Genomic DNA, 14,917 nt, shown 5'->3' with positions numbered 1-14,917 from the left:
AGAAACAAAAGGAAAAATAAACAAATCAGACTTCATCAAAATTAAAAACTGTGCAGCAAAGGACATTATCAAGAAAGTAAAAAGTCACCTTACAGAATGGGAGAAAATATTTGTAAATCTTACATTTGATAAGGGTATAAGATCTAAAATAGACAAATACCCACTACAGTTCAACAACAAAAAGACAAACAGCCAATTCAAAAATTGGCAAAGAACTTGAATAGACACTTCTCTGAAGATGATATACAAATGGCCAATCATGTGAAAAGATGCTCCGCATCATTAATCACTAGAGAAATGCAAATGTAAATCACAGTGAGATACCACTTCATACCTACTAAAATGGCTCTAATTTAAAAAACAGAAAATCACAAGTGCTGGCAAAAATGTAGAGAAATTGGAACCTTCATACACCGCTGAGGGAAACGTAAAATGGTGCAGCTGCTTGTGAAAAACAATTTGGTGGTTCCTCAAAAATCTCAACATGAAATAACCATATGACCTGGCAATTCCACTCCTAAGTATGTACCCAAAAGAATTCAAAACAGGGACTGAGACAAATACTTATGTGCCAGTGTTTATGGAAGCATTATTTATAATAACCCAAAGTATCCATCCATGGGTTAATGGATTAACAAAATGTAAGATATAGCCATCCCTCGGTATCCTTGGGGGGATAGGTTCCAGGACCCTCTATGGATACCAAAATCCACTGATGCTCAAGTCCCTTATTAAAAATGGTGTACTATTTGCACATAACCTATGCACGACCTCCTGTATTCCTTAAATCATCTCTAGATTACTTATAATACCTAATACAATGTGAATGCTATGTAAATAGTTGCTGGCATGCAACAAATTTAATTTTTGCTTTTTGGAACTTTCTGGAATTTGTTTTTTTAGTATTTTCGATCCGTGGTTGGTTAAATCTGAGGATATGGAACCCACAGATATGGACTGACAACTGTATACTCACAACGGAATACATTTAATCATAAAAAAGAATAAGTTCGAATACATGCTGCAACATGTATGAACCTTGAAAACATGCTAAGTGAAATAAGCTGGAGACAAAAAGACAAATACTGTATGATTTCAGTTGTATTAAATATCTAAAATAGGTAAATTCATAGAGATAGAACATAGATTAGATGTTACCAGGGATTGGGCGGTGGGAGGAATGCTGAGTGGTTGCTTAATGGTTACAGAGGTTCTGCTTGGATTGAGGAAAAAAACTGGAAATAGATAGTAGTAAATGATTGCACAACATTGTGAATGTAATTAATGTCAGTATATTGTACACCTCAAAAATGGTTAAAATGGCAAATTTTGGAATATACATTCTACCACAATAAAAAAATGTAATAGGGTGAGATTTAAGGAGGCTGCTTAATATTCCTTAGTGCTTCACCTTTATTTCTGTTTTGAGTCACTGGGTTAGTGGTGCCTCTTTAGTATATCCAATAATCTAGCAAAGTCTCCTTAAGCTAGCACAAGAAAATCTATGGAAGAAGAAGCAAAGTGTGTGTATGTATATGTGTGTGTGTGTGTGTGTGTGTGTGTGTGTGTATTATGGCCTAGTCTTTTGCATTCAGAAATACAATTAGTTATCCATAAAGCAACATAGAAATGAATAAAAATTAATGTACAAATATAAACACTACATATAAACACATAGGGTAAAGGGTATACAATGTTTTTGATGCAATAAAGCTTCTGTTATTATAATTTTGCATGGGTTTTCCTGCTTTTCAACACATATTGTGTCTAATCTTTTCATGATTTTTTCCTTCTTGTTTATTTTTTTCTATACTGTTCAAATGTTAAATATGACATCAACACTATTTTGTTGCTTAGAAGCAATGTTTCAATGAACTCCATCAAGATTCTCTTCCTTGTCTTATTTGAAGTCTACCACTGCTGAAATGTCTCCTGCATTCTCTTGTCTTCTGAGGGCATCCTTTTCTTCTGGGTTTCCCCCACGAGTTTGAACTCCAATCTTTGCCCACCCCAAGCTACTCCTGATTAACTTTGCTCTTTCTGAGTAAATAGGTCAGCACAGAACAACCTGACTTTAAAAAGCATCATTTTTCTGTAAAACCTAACATAAGCTAAATAAAATTTTATTATTCAACACAACAAAACCCTCATTAGGAATGCAGAACTGATTTTTTTCATGGTCTACATATGCATAGTGAGGTAAGAGAGTGGAGAAGAGAATCATCTGCATATCATTGGTCAGGCTCCAAATAGCCATGATATTCAGTGGACAGCTTTAGGGGGAGGCAGAGATATCTGAAACAGGGGTTGATGGCGGGAATAGAAAGAGAAGGAATGTAAGTGACACTGGTGAGGGATAACTACAGTATCTATCAACTGATTAGATGTATGAAATATGGAAGAAGGCAACTCAAAGCTCACAGAGACTGGAAGAAGGTGAAAGAAACCAGTTGTTTTCAGTATGAGAACAGAATGGAGGAAAAGGGAGTTTGAGGTTCTAATGAGATAGAACCTTAAATAGGAAGAGTTTAAGTAGAACATTGACATTCAGAAACTGAAAATCTCTGGAGAGAAGACAGAGCAAAGGACTCAAAGAGGCAGCAAGTGACACAGAAAAGGACCAATTTTAGAGGTAGTAGGACCTAAAGGATAGCATGGAAGGCAAGCACAGAGCGAGGGGCAAAAAATATTCCATAGAATGTAAGGTGGGAGGAGTGACTTGGATTTGGGAGATAAGGGGTTATGAATAATATTTACGAAAGTTATTTCTTTGTGGTTATGGAACTGGGAGTCACACAGCAATGGAATGAAGGTGGTGAAGTAGGCAGGGGTGTCAAAATACAGGCAATTCCTTCCCAAAGGCTAATAATGAAAAGAAAAACAACAAGAGGAAAATGGCCTGCAGAGGTAACAAGACAGAATGAGGGTTTCTATTTTATTAATATTTTTAAATATAAAGGTGGAGGTAAAACTCACAGAGAAGTAAATCAATTCATGGGAAGAGAAGGGCTAAATTGAAGGGGGCAAGAAAATGGAGTAGAAGACAATAACTGAAATCCAGGACAAAGCTGAAAACCTAGCCTTGGGAAGAGGAAAACAACTTCTAAAACAGAGACAGGAGAAATGAAAGCCTAAATAAAAGAAGACACAGACGAATCACCCAGAATGACTTCAACAGCCTCAATTCAGCAGGCCCCACGTCCTCTGATGAAAATGAAGAGAGAAGAGGGGGCTTTGGGGTTCAAAGGCAGAAAAGTGATTTGAAAGAGAAAGTCAGCAAGATAAGGAGGAAACAAGAGATGAATAAAGGAACTACTAAAACAATAAGCAGATGCCCTCTTGGAAGTAATGGAAGTTCAAGGGAAGCCTCGATTTCATTAAAGCAGGCGTTGAGAGATTCACATGTAGAATAAATGAAGGATGGTGTAGCATTTGCTCATGAGAAAAACAAGGCTCCTAAGAGATAGGCAGAGGGGCAGAACAGGAGAGGAACCCAGGACACTGGGTAGAATTGTGGGGATGGAATGAGATAGAGAAGTTTTGTACCTGCTAGGAAAAGCCGTGGCTATCTTATTTACCAGCATGACTCTCCAAAACTGGGTGGAATTTCATTAAAGATGTGGGATTCAGTAAAGGAAAGGCTATCTGGTTCATGATTGGCAAATGATACTTGCCACCTCTTCCCCTAGGCTCAGGAGAGGAATGTGTGGTGCTGAAAGGGACAGATTTTGTTTTCACTCCTGTTGGCTGCCGGCATGGGGCCCAGCAAAAGCAGAGTCACGCAAGTGCAAACTTGCTGCTTTTTAAGCAACGAGCTGGCAGGGAAGAGATCCTCTCTTTATCATGTATTTATTTATTTATAATTTGTATAGCATCCATATCCAAATGGATTTGAGGCAGTTCGCAATAAAAACACATGTACACATGTCACAAGATACTTAAACTAAAGGTCAGAGAGAGCCTAGAAAAAGGAGGATAGCTCTTGCAGCGTGTTGTTCTGCAGGAAAATAACTAGGAAGAAGAGACGGCAGCCTGAGGACAAATGTTTCTCAGGGGCGCTCTCCCATTGCTGGTTTTGTCCATGACAACCACCAGAGAAAACCTTTCATCTTGGAGTATGCCCAAACCAAAGGTCCCAAGCCCAGAGAGAGAAGAGTAGGGTCTGGTGCTCAGGGAGAAGACGCTGTCAAGTATATGTGCATTGTTCCCACTGCCTTCAGCCCAGGAGGGAACACTGCTGGGGTGTGAATGGATTTCCTGATGTCAGCAGAGGGGACCAATCCACCTCTGTCTCCAGGAGACCTGTCAGATGAGACTCTCGAATGCCAAAGTCAGTGTAAGCTAAAGGCAAAATGTCTAGACCCCAGGGCCTTGGAATCAGCTCCATTTCACTGCTTCCTTTACACACAGCCTCTTCTTCACATGCATCAAAGCCTCACCAAGGCTGGTTTCTAGGTCTGCACAAAAGACCACTGAATGCCATGCAAGAAGTCCTCACTCTCTAAGAATCCTACTGGAGCAGCACCACCGTGACCACACACAGGGCAGCCACAATGACCGCGTGGGAAGCAGAGGCCTGCCAGCCAGTCCCAACGGGTGTCTGTAACCTCGCTTCGTACGCCCACACAAGGCAGCTTTCTTTTGATACAGGGCAGGATGCTGCTCTAAGAAATTTCAGAGAGAGCCCTTCTCTCCTCACTCTCTACCCCCTGCCAGTGTCCACCTGAAGCTGACCACAGCTGGAGCATTTTCTCACAGGCCATAAAGAGTTGGCAGTGGCAGGTAAGGACTAACAATCTGATACCTTCTGTGACACAGACACACTCTCCATAGTTGGCTGTTGCTGCTACTGGGGTTTTTTATAAAATGGGCAATGCAGATGGGTTAAGGGATTTCACTTACAGTATCTTGAATCTTTTGCTAGTAATATCCAGAGGCAGATATGTTTATTAGTGAAAGAAGGAAGTAAATAAATAAACAGAAAAAGGCATAGAGTACTTACAGCAGAAGAGAAGAAGTGTAAAGACATCCGTCAGAACTTTTTTACTAATTTAGTTCTGTTCCTGTTTGAGTGAAGAAAATGGCTCTCCATTGTGCTTGACACAGCTGAGGACATCTGATGGATTAGAAGTGTTCTAGGACAATGATATCTCTGGTAAATGCAAAGATCTAGGTGCCACTGGCATAGAGAAGAGCCAAGTTTTGGCCCACTCATGCTTTTCCTCACTGTGGCCTTTCCTAGGACTGAAGAAATGAGTCTCATGGGAATTGGCAGAGTGATTAGTTTGGACCAGCCTCATCAACAGTGTAGGTCACAACTTGGTCAGTTCAGGCCACTCTGTTTGTCAACTCTCAAGGTCAAAGAGTTGATAAGATGGGATATCACAGAGCCTCCATCAAGGGGTCTAGTTTTCAAGCTGTATGTGTCCACGATTTACCATATTTCTCTGGCAGCTTGAGCATTACACTACTTCCTTGTTCTCACAAGGAGACGAAAATGGAGGGAAGACATTACAATCTCAAGTGTCTGTGGAAATCATCCACTGTAGCTATTTTATTCAGGAGGGATGTGCTTCCTGCCCCCATTATTCTAGGCAATTGGGTATTAACTTTCACTATATTTGCTACACTAATGGTTTCTCCTAATAGCCCCACCCACCCTAACCACTAGTTGAGTTCAAATGCCTTGACATCTGTCTCCATAACTTTAGTCTTTCTCTCCACCCAGCCTGAGTGAGAGGCTTGCCTTCCTTCCATTCCGTGTCATGATCTACAGTAATAGGTTCAAGAGGGCGGAAACTTGGTTCCAGCCTCCCTGATGCTTTGACTCACCCTCGTAAAAAGTTATTGGTGTCAGCACTGGTCTAGCAATTGCCTCTCCCCCCACGCCCCCTGGCTTGAATAATTTTACTTCCCCCTGCTGCACCATACAATAAACTCTAATGAGCTCTCACATTCCTTCGTCAAGCACCCGCTACCACCATGTCAAACAAGGAGAGAAAAATAACTTCCTGCTGAAAATCCACATGGCCATGAAGATCTAAGCAACTTAAGTAACATGCAGAAGCAGGTCACACTTTACAGAGAAGGGCATCCATCAAGTATAGGGAAAAGAGAGAATATGATCTATGTGCAGGAGAAGCATCAGCCCCAGTCCCCAAAAAAGGGCGAGGGGAAAAAAAACAAACAAAGGGAACTTGAGAACCTGAGCTGAAAATAACTTTTCAATATTTCGTCCTAGGATTTGTGTCATATACTTCAATATGTAACAGGAATCCCAATATATATATGACCTGTTCACACTTTTATAGTTAATTTCACCAGGAAATGAACCAACATTCCTTAGCCCCCCACTGTGTGCTAGGCCTGATTATTTTACATTATCTAAGAGTGGAAATATGGGTTTAGAACCATTTCTCTCCCCTCTCCCAATACACATTTTCTGAATACTTCCATCAAATATATATATATATATATGTGTATATATATATATATATATACACATATATATATGTGTGTATATATATATATATACACACATATATATATGTATATATATGCAATCACACCCCATAAAGACATATAGACACAATTGCACATTCAGTTTCCTTTTTTATCTCTTTGTCCCTTTTCCCAGCTCACACCAGGTTGATTTCGGCTTAGAATACTCCAAGGGCTATGGGATGGAGAGGTGATCAGCTCTGCTTCTCAAACTACCATACAATCACTGTAATGATTGTCCTGCATGGGACCCCATACTTCTTGCACGAAGAAGGATATGACTCGGCAGCTGCCTAACCTGGAGCTCCCTGTGGAGGTCATGCTTTTCCTCCTTGGGCCTCCTGGGCCATAATGACCCCATGAGCACTCACTACCCCTCTTGCTTTCTAAACTTTCACATACTTGTTAATTTCTTCCTTGTGTATCTCCCTGTGGTAATAGCTGAAAAGCTCTTAGAATATTCTTCAAGGTTTTCGTACTTTCAAAGGGATAGCTGGAGATAGAGCACATCCAGGTAAGAATACCCCATAGGCCCTGGACAAGGAAGAAATACATTCTGAGTAGAATTAGCAATGTCCATGCAGAAGAGGAGGAGAGGTAAACCAAGATTCTTATCTCACGGACCACTTAGTATGTGAGGGGGTGGGCTCAGAAAGCAAAGAAACTTACCTGTGGGCACTCAGCAACTAACTGGGAGAGCCAGAGGGTGAACATAACGCTTTCTGATTGCAATTGCAACACTGGCTGCATTAAACTCCACCCTTCTAAGTTGGCCTCCTGGCCTGTAATATATGCTCTAATTAATCCTTGCTTCACCTGGCTTCTAGGTTCATCATAGAAAATCACTTTCCTCTAGATATCACCCATTTGAAATTTCAATGGCTCCAAAGCCAGTTACTTATAGCTGAGATTCTCAGGTGTTTCCCCCGCCTCTGTACGCCTGATGGGTGATGTTCATGCGTATGGCACTGGATTTCTTGTGTTGACACAATAAGCCTTGTAGCTCTAAAGCCACCTTTTTTCTTACCATTCAGTGATTGCACTTGTATGCAAAAGAATGTGAGTGACACTGCTTACCCAAGTAATCAGTTACCTGCTTCGGTAGGAAGTCAAGTCCTATATATATATATATATGCTCTCCATCTGCTGAAGCCCCTGCCTCAAGTACTTCTGGAAACTTCCAGAGTATCTCACAGCATCTGAGCTGTTCTTTGTGCTTCAGTCTTTCCAGCTACTCTATTAAGGACAGTAATTCTCTTTCAGTTGTCCTTTACTGGTGAGGAGGTATGTGGCATTCTCTCCATTCTGCGTGGCATTCTATTAGAGGACCCCAAAGGCAATGTTCTTTGAGCCCCAATACAGGATGTGTATTTATAGCCTCTGTCATCTCAGGGCCCAGATATGCATCATGGGGCTGGATCAGAAGCAGATTCCAGGAGCGGCCGCCATGTGAACACAGGCTCCCGTCTGATCATGAAGGCTTTGGCACAGTCTCACTCGCTGTATGCTGGATTTATTCACCCTTAGATTGATGGCCTTCAACCCCACCCAATGGATGTAATGGATATGGTACTGCATGTTACTCATTCTGTCCCACTAATTGGCCATGCTGGCCCAGTCATGCCTAAATTCCAGCAACGGACAGTAGAAGACTTCATGGTATGCTAAGATTCCTACCACACATGATTATAAAAGTAGCAACTTTAATTTACATAAAGCAAATGTAGGTCAAAGAAAATCTCTACTAGTTAGTCTTCCTAGAATCAAATTACTGGTACACCTCACAATGGATTATGACAGGTCAGCATGTTGCAATACTAAAGTAAAAGTGGCTGGCCCACAGGAGGAAAGCAAAACCATCACCCAGCAATTTCCAAAGTGGACATGCCCAGCATCATTTTCCATTACTTTTTGCTTAGGGGCTGCACTTTAGTCCATGTTTGGAGCACTGCCCTGGCAAAGGTAGTGCTCTCATCATTTCTGCACCATTCATAATGGTGTTCCCAAAGCCTAAAAACACTCCCCACGCTGTTCCCACTTAGGGAATGCCTGTCGAATGTTAACCACCATTCAAGGCCCGAATGCTGCCTCCGCCAGGAAGCATTCCCTGATGACATCCATCTACACTCTTCACCATCAAGTAAACCTGAAAGTCGAAAGTGCTCCTTGAGCACAGAGACTATATTAAATGGCAAGCAGTATGTGTCATTTGGTTGTTTGAAATGCTAAAATGAAATAAATTAGATGGTTATACTGGGCCTTTAGAGTCCAGAGTTGAATTCCATAATGTTGCATTTTCTTTGTTAAATTTCCTTTCTATAGTGAACAGTACAAAATAAAATTTCTCATAACCATATCTGTGAAAAAAATATTATACTACATTGTAGGAATCTGAACAGTTTATGCATTCATGTCTCTATATGTAGGTGCTTTCACAGGCTCAATAAATATTTTTTTCAAAAAAATAAATGTAGGTTATATAGGAAATATCATTTATACTTACAACATAAAAGTTGATATAATAATTCCAGAATATATAAAACTCATACATCTCTATCTATTGATCTATTTATCTAAAGAGAAGTCTAGTAGATTCATGGCTAAAAATACTACCCACCCATGCTCTGCAGTGAACAGAAGTGGAATGTTCTATAAGGTAACCAGGTTGTCTGAAAGCAAAGTAGATTCTCTGTAATTCCCATTTTTATAGAAATTTATAATGCCACATGAATCCTAGTGGTGTAATAGCCACCACCTCCTCCTTATACTTCACACTGGAGTTGCTTTTGTGCCTTTCTTTTGGGAGAGGTAAATTTGAGGGTAGTAGCCACTATTTACAGTAAAAGGCTGTTATAGCGTTTTTCAAGGAACCAAAACAAAAAAACGTTCTAAGCGGGGATGTGGTAAAAGGAAGAAACAGTGTACCTTGGGGAGCTTCTCAAGGGCTTTCAGAATTGAATAGCTTCCTTGGGGGATAAAAAACTAGAGTTGGGATGAAAGGAATGAGATTTTTCTTGTAACTTTTTGACTAAAAGAATAAAGGCAGTCAAATGGACTGTAATTTGTTCCGGGGAATACATCATCAACCACACATATTTACTGAGCTCTGATGATGTCATCCTGGATCCCAGCCATGCTGCTCTGAATCCCACACGTCCTGGACTGAGCTCCAGGAAGACCAGACCACCTTTTGCAGAGCCGCTGCCCATCCCCAGGATTCCCCTGCCTCTGAATTAACTGTGTTCTTAAACACACATGCTCTTAGGGATGGAGTCTTTCAGAGTCATCTAGTCCATTGCTTTGCATTCTTCAATTATCCATCAATATTTATTGAGGGCTTACTATGAGCACAGCAGAGTGGGGACCTAAAGGTGTTTGCAACATATTGAGAGTTTATAACCAAGCTGGAGTGATCCTCTGCTATGAAAGTTCCAGTTCGCCTTAAAGGAAAAAGAGAGAGGGGAGAAAAGGGGAGGAGAAGGCAGGAAAAGGGAGGGGAGGAGAGGCAAGAGGAGATCTGACTATTAATCATGAGGAGTTGCTAAACCTGAGGTGCACCTTCACAGGGTGATGGGAGGATTCCTGGAGGAGGCAGACGGGTTAGACTTGTAAGAAGAACACTGAAGAGCCTTTGACCTTGACTGGCAGCCTGACAGTTCAGCTCAAACAGCATTTCCCAGACTGGTCTGCAGTACATTTCGTGGGAATTATGAAGGTGTGACCAAAAGAGGGAAGGGGAAGGAGGGCTGCAAATCAAGTAAGATTGGAAGAACCTGGATTCACCAGATTTTTTCTTTTAAGGCAGAAGCACATGGTCTTTTAATATGCTGAAAGTCACTGTGAATCTGCAGGAAAGGGGTGTAGGAAATAATATTTCCCAAATTTATTTAATGGAAAGAAAGTTTTTCACTGAAGTCAGTCACAAGACTAGTGTTAAATAAGCCACAGTATGGGAAATGTTGCTAGTGCATATAAGTGACTTACACCACGACTGACAAGGTAGAAAAGTCATTCTCCTTGGGCTTCTCCTATGGTGCAAAGGAATAACTCTTGGATCAGCTCTGAGTCCAAGACTTCTCTGACATAATCCCTTCTTTGCCTCTTGATATGAATTTTGCCTTCTAACGTAAAGCAGCAAAAGCACTGTTTCTGCTGACCAATGACAGCTTCAGTTGCAGCGGGAAAGAGAAGAATCTGACACATAACATTTGGGGGCCTTCAAAGAGCACTGCTTACTAGTTAACCTCTTGAGGGCAGGCAGGAGTTACTGCCTCTAGGCATTAATATAGCTGGAGAAATATCCATTCCTAACACCATCAGTACATTAAGAAAATACATTGCAGATAAGTTCTTTTAATTCAAGGTACCATCAGACTGAAATGCTGCACAATTCCTGTGCTGCCTCCAAATTAAGTGGCTGGAGGCAATTTCCATTCTATTTTAAATTTTGTCTTTTCTACCAATAGCACAGGACATCCCTCCCTGCTCCATTACCATGGATGGTGCCGGTTTTTGACTCTGATTTCCAAGTCAGCTTTTTAAGACATCGTGTTCATGCAAGTGGACTCAAGGCCTTCAGAAGTAGGTCAGGCATTTGCTGGAGGTCATTACAAGGCTACAAAATAGAGCATGCTTAATTCTGTTATTTCTGAAGATTTTTTTCTCCTCTCTCATGTGCATAGAAGACAATCAGTACTTAATTAAATTTTGGAACTGTTCCTGAAAATTTCAGACTGTCAAAGATGCCTGTGACCTCCTTTCACCCCAGTCACCCAAGAGAGGTTTAAACAAAAGCATGTAAAAGGAACAAAGTGGGTTTGTCCACCAAAGACATGAGAAACTACATCAATTGTTGCATTTTTATTTCAAACCCTGATGCTTGAAACATTCCAGCAAGAAGATCCTCAGTACACAGAATTCATAGATGGAGTGATCTAGTCATGAGTTCGATCTTTGCAATTTACATAGAGGTGGAGTGACTTAACTGAGATAACTGATAATGCAATGCTATTCCAATAAACATTCAGGTTAGCACTCAGGAGGAGTTTAGCAGGAGCATTAACTAGATAGGGAGTAGACTCTGTTGCGGCCAGGTCCTGCCCTCCAAGATGAAGCACTCATTTCCCCAGCAGCTGGGTACGTGGTTAGTGACATCCAGAAATCCCTTCTGAGAGTCCTTGGCTGAAGAGAGCCACCTCATCAAGGTCAGGTCCTGTTCCTGAAACAACCACATCCAACACGAGCTCTAAAGAACCTTCCCCTTGAACCAATTGGAGACACTATCCAGGACCATCCCAGCTGCCGAGTGCTCCAAGGGATGAGATGAGGCCTTTGTTGTCATTGCTTTGTAATCCTGTTGCTCCTTTGGACCAGCCCTGCTCCCCTCGCTCCTCACAGGTCTTGTTCCTAGAACATTCCCCAATCAACCTCTTTCATGCTAATCTCCACCTCAAAGCCTGCTTCCCAGAGAATATCATCTGAAACAGAATTCAAAGCCTGAGGTAGCTTTGAGGTCCCTATTCCAGTGTTGCAGGTGTCCTATAGCGCATGACTGGATGGGCTTGTGTGTGTGTGTGTGTGTGTGTGTTTGTGTGTGTGTGTTTGCGTGTGTGTGTGTGTGTTAAAGTTTCCTGATGGTAAAATTTGTGAAAATGGACAGAGTAGAGTGCAGACAATTTAGATGTCAAGAAGAAATTCCCTGGCCAGAGCTGTCAGTTCTCCCTCTTCTGCCTCGCTGGATGGCAACACAGAAATATAAACTTGATAGAAGAAATAGAAGACAATGTTTCATTATGGCAAATTTCCTTTCAATGAGTAAGAAGGCATTTATCAAAATGAGCCTCGTCAACCTTCAGCTCCGGACTGCAGCCACTTATTAATGAAGGGGAGGAGACCATTTTTCATCTGCTGGGGACCTCTTATCAACTGATTTCATATGACTTACTGTGGGTTTTATTCAACAAGAATTATGAGCTGTTTCCATGTCTGCAGAGACCCAATATTTTTATTGTGTGGCATTGTCCCCAACTCTGCCCTAGTCCATCTTGACATTAAAACATGTTCACAGGGGCTTCCCTGGTGGCGCAGTGGTTGAGAATCTGCCTGCTAATGCAGGGGACATGGGTTTGAGCCCTGGTCTGGGAGGATCCCACATGCCGTGGAGCAACTGGGCCCGTGAGCCACAACTACTGAGCCTGAGTGTCTGGAGCCTGTGCTCCGCAACAAGAGAGGCCACGATAGTGAGAGGCCCGCGCACCGCAATGAAGAGTGGCCCCCGCTTGCCACAACTAGAGAAAGCCCTCGCACAGAAACGAAGACCCAACATAGCAATCAATCAATCAATCTTTAAAAAAAAAAAAAAACATGTTCACAGACACTGCCAATATAGCTTTACCTTATATTGACATTGTTACCCTCTCTCCATAAAAATCACACTGGCTCTGTCATTAGGTTATGAAAAGATATGAACTTGTCACATTTAAGTAGTGGAGAAATCGGCATTACATTTAAAACATTATAAAAAAGCTTCTGGGTGTGTTCTGCAAACCTAGGTATGTGAAGGTGGCAAACAAAAAAGTCCAATAATGAGAATTCCAGGGACTGTGGCTTTGGTTTGCATGGATTCATTATTTAAACCAACCAGTGGCTAGTTTAATCATTTTAGAATAAACTTGATATAAGAATCAAGCAACTGAACAGAGCATCTCCTTCTGGTAGAAAGAATCACTAAACATACTCAAGCATACATCTAAGGATACTGCTGGACAGAATCCTAGTAATGGCAGCTACATGTTCAGAAGGAATGATTTGCACCTGATAACTGATGGATAGCCTTCTTCTACAGAGGAAATACATATTTCTGCCTGATGTAGCAGGATCAGTGAAGGGCTTTACAAGTGAAGCCCCTTTTCCTTTAGTGTTTTCTTAAAATTATTTTATGCAATTAATATTTGAATGCAATTTGGTGATTTTAAAGAGCACATATAGTTATAGCTATGATTATTAAGCAAAAATTACGTATATAGAGTAGTATCCCTGCTTCTGCACTCCAATCTCATTTCCCTTACCAAAGGTAACCAGGATTATCATTTTGGCATGTATCATTTAAGGCTTTCTCTATATATTTATATACATAGGCTTAATTTTTGTCTTTTTTAAAAAAAATCTTTATTGGAGTATAATTGCTTTACAATGGTATGTTAGTTTCTGCTTTATAACAAAGTGACTCAGCTATACATATACATATATCCCCATATCTCCTCCCTCTTGCGTCTCCCTCCCACCCTCCCTATCCCAAACCTCTAGGTGGTCACAAAGCACCGAGCTGATCTCCCTGTGCTATGTGGCTGCTTCCCACTAGCTATCTATTTTACATTTGGTAGTGTATATATGTCCATGCCACTCTCTCACTTCATCCCAGCTTACCCTTCCCCCTCGTGTCCTAAAGTCCATTCTCTACATCTGCGTCTTTATTCCTGTCCTGCCCCTAGGTTCCTCAGAACCATTTTTTTTTTTTTAAGATTCCATATATATGTGTTAGCATACAGTATTTGTTTTTCTCTTTCTAACTTACTTCACTATGTATGACAGACTCTAGGTCCATCCACCTCACTACAAATAACTCAATTTCGTTTCTTTTTATGGCTGAGTGTAATATTCCATTGTATATATGTGCCACATCTTCTTTATCCATTCATCTGTCGATGGACACTTAGGTTGCTTCCATGTCCCGGCTATTGTAAATAGAGCTGCAATGAACATTTTGGTACATGACTCTTTTTGAATTATGGATTTCTCAGGGTACATGCCCAGTAGTGGGATTGCTGGCTCATATGGTAGTTCTATTTTTAGTTTTTTAAGGAACCTCCATACTATTTTCCATAGTGGCTGTATCAGTGTACATTCCCACCAACAGGGCAAGAGGGTTCCCTTTTCTCCATATCCTCTCCTGCATTTATTGTTTGTAGATTTTTTGATGATGGCCATCTGACTGGTGTGAGGTGATACCTCATTGTAGTTTTGATTTGCATTTCTCTAATGATTAGTGATGTTGAGCATCCTTTCATGTGTTTGTTGGCAATCTGTATATCTTCTTTGGAGAAATGTCTATTTAGGTCTTCTGCCCATTTTTGGATTGGGTTGTTTGTTTTTTTTATATTGAGCTGCATGTAAATTTTGGAGATTAATCCTTTGTCACTTGCTTCATTTGCAAATATTTTCTCCCATTCTGAGGGTTGTCTTTTGGTCTTATGTTTTCCTTTGCTGTGCAAAAGCTTTTAAGTTTAATTGTGTCCTATTTGTTTATTTTTGTTTTTATTTCCATTTCTCTAGGAGGTGGGTTTTGTCTTGTTTCAACATAAATAAGAATCATACTATATGGACTGTTCTGCATTTGATTTTTTTTTTTTTTTTTTTT

The 14,917-nt window shown here is 40.8% G+C and overlaps 1 pseudogene across 1 annotated transcript in view; it reads left to right on the top strand.

The window, feature by feature from the left end:
* Positions 1-14,917, top strand: part of LOC309643530 (ubiquitin thioesterase OTUB1 pseudogene) — a 30,411-nt pseudogene extending 15,494 nt beyond the window's left edge. Inside the window, exon 1 of the transcript in view lies at positions 1-14,917. This exon is cut by the window's left edge and continues 15,494 nt beyond it. The product of the transcript in view is annotated as a ubiquitin thioesterase OTUB1 pseudogene (transcript).

Source organism: Balaenoptera physalus, assembly GCF_965194825.1.
Source record: "Balaenoptera physalus genome assembly, chromosome: 15".
Taxonomy (NCBI): Eukaryota; Metazoa; Chordata; class Mammalia; order Artiodactyla; family Balaenopteridae; genus Balaenoptera; species Balaenoptera physalus.
This window is presented reverse-complemented; position numbering and strand designations above follow the sequence as displayed.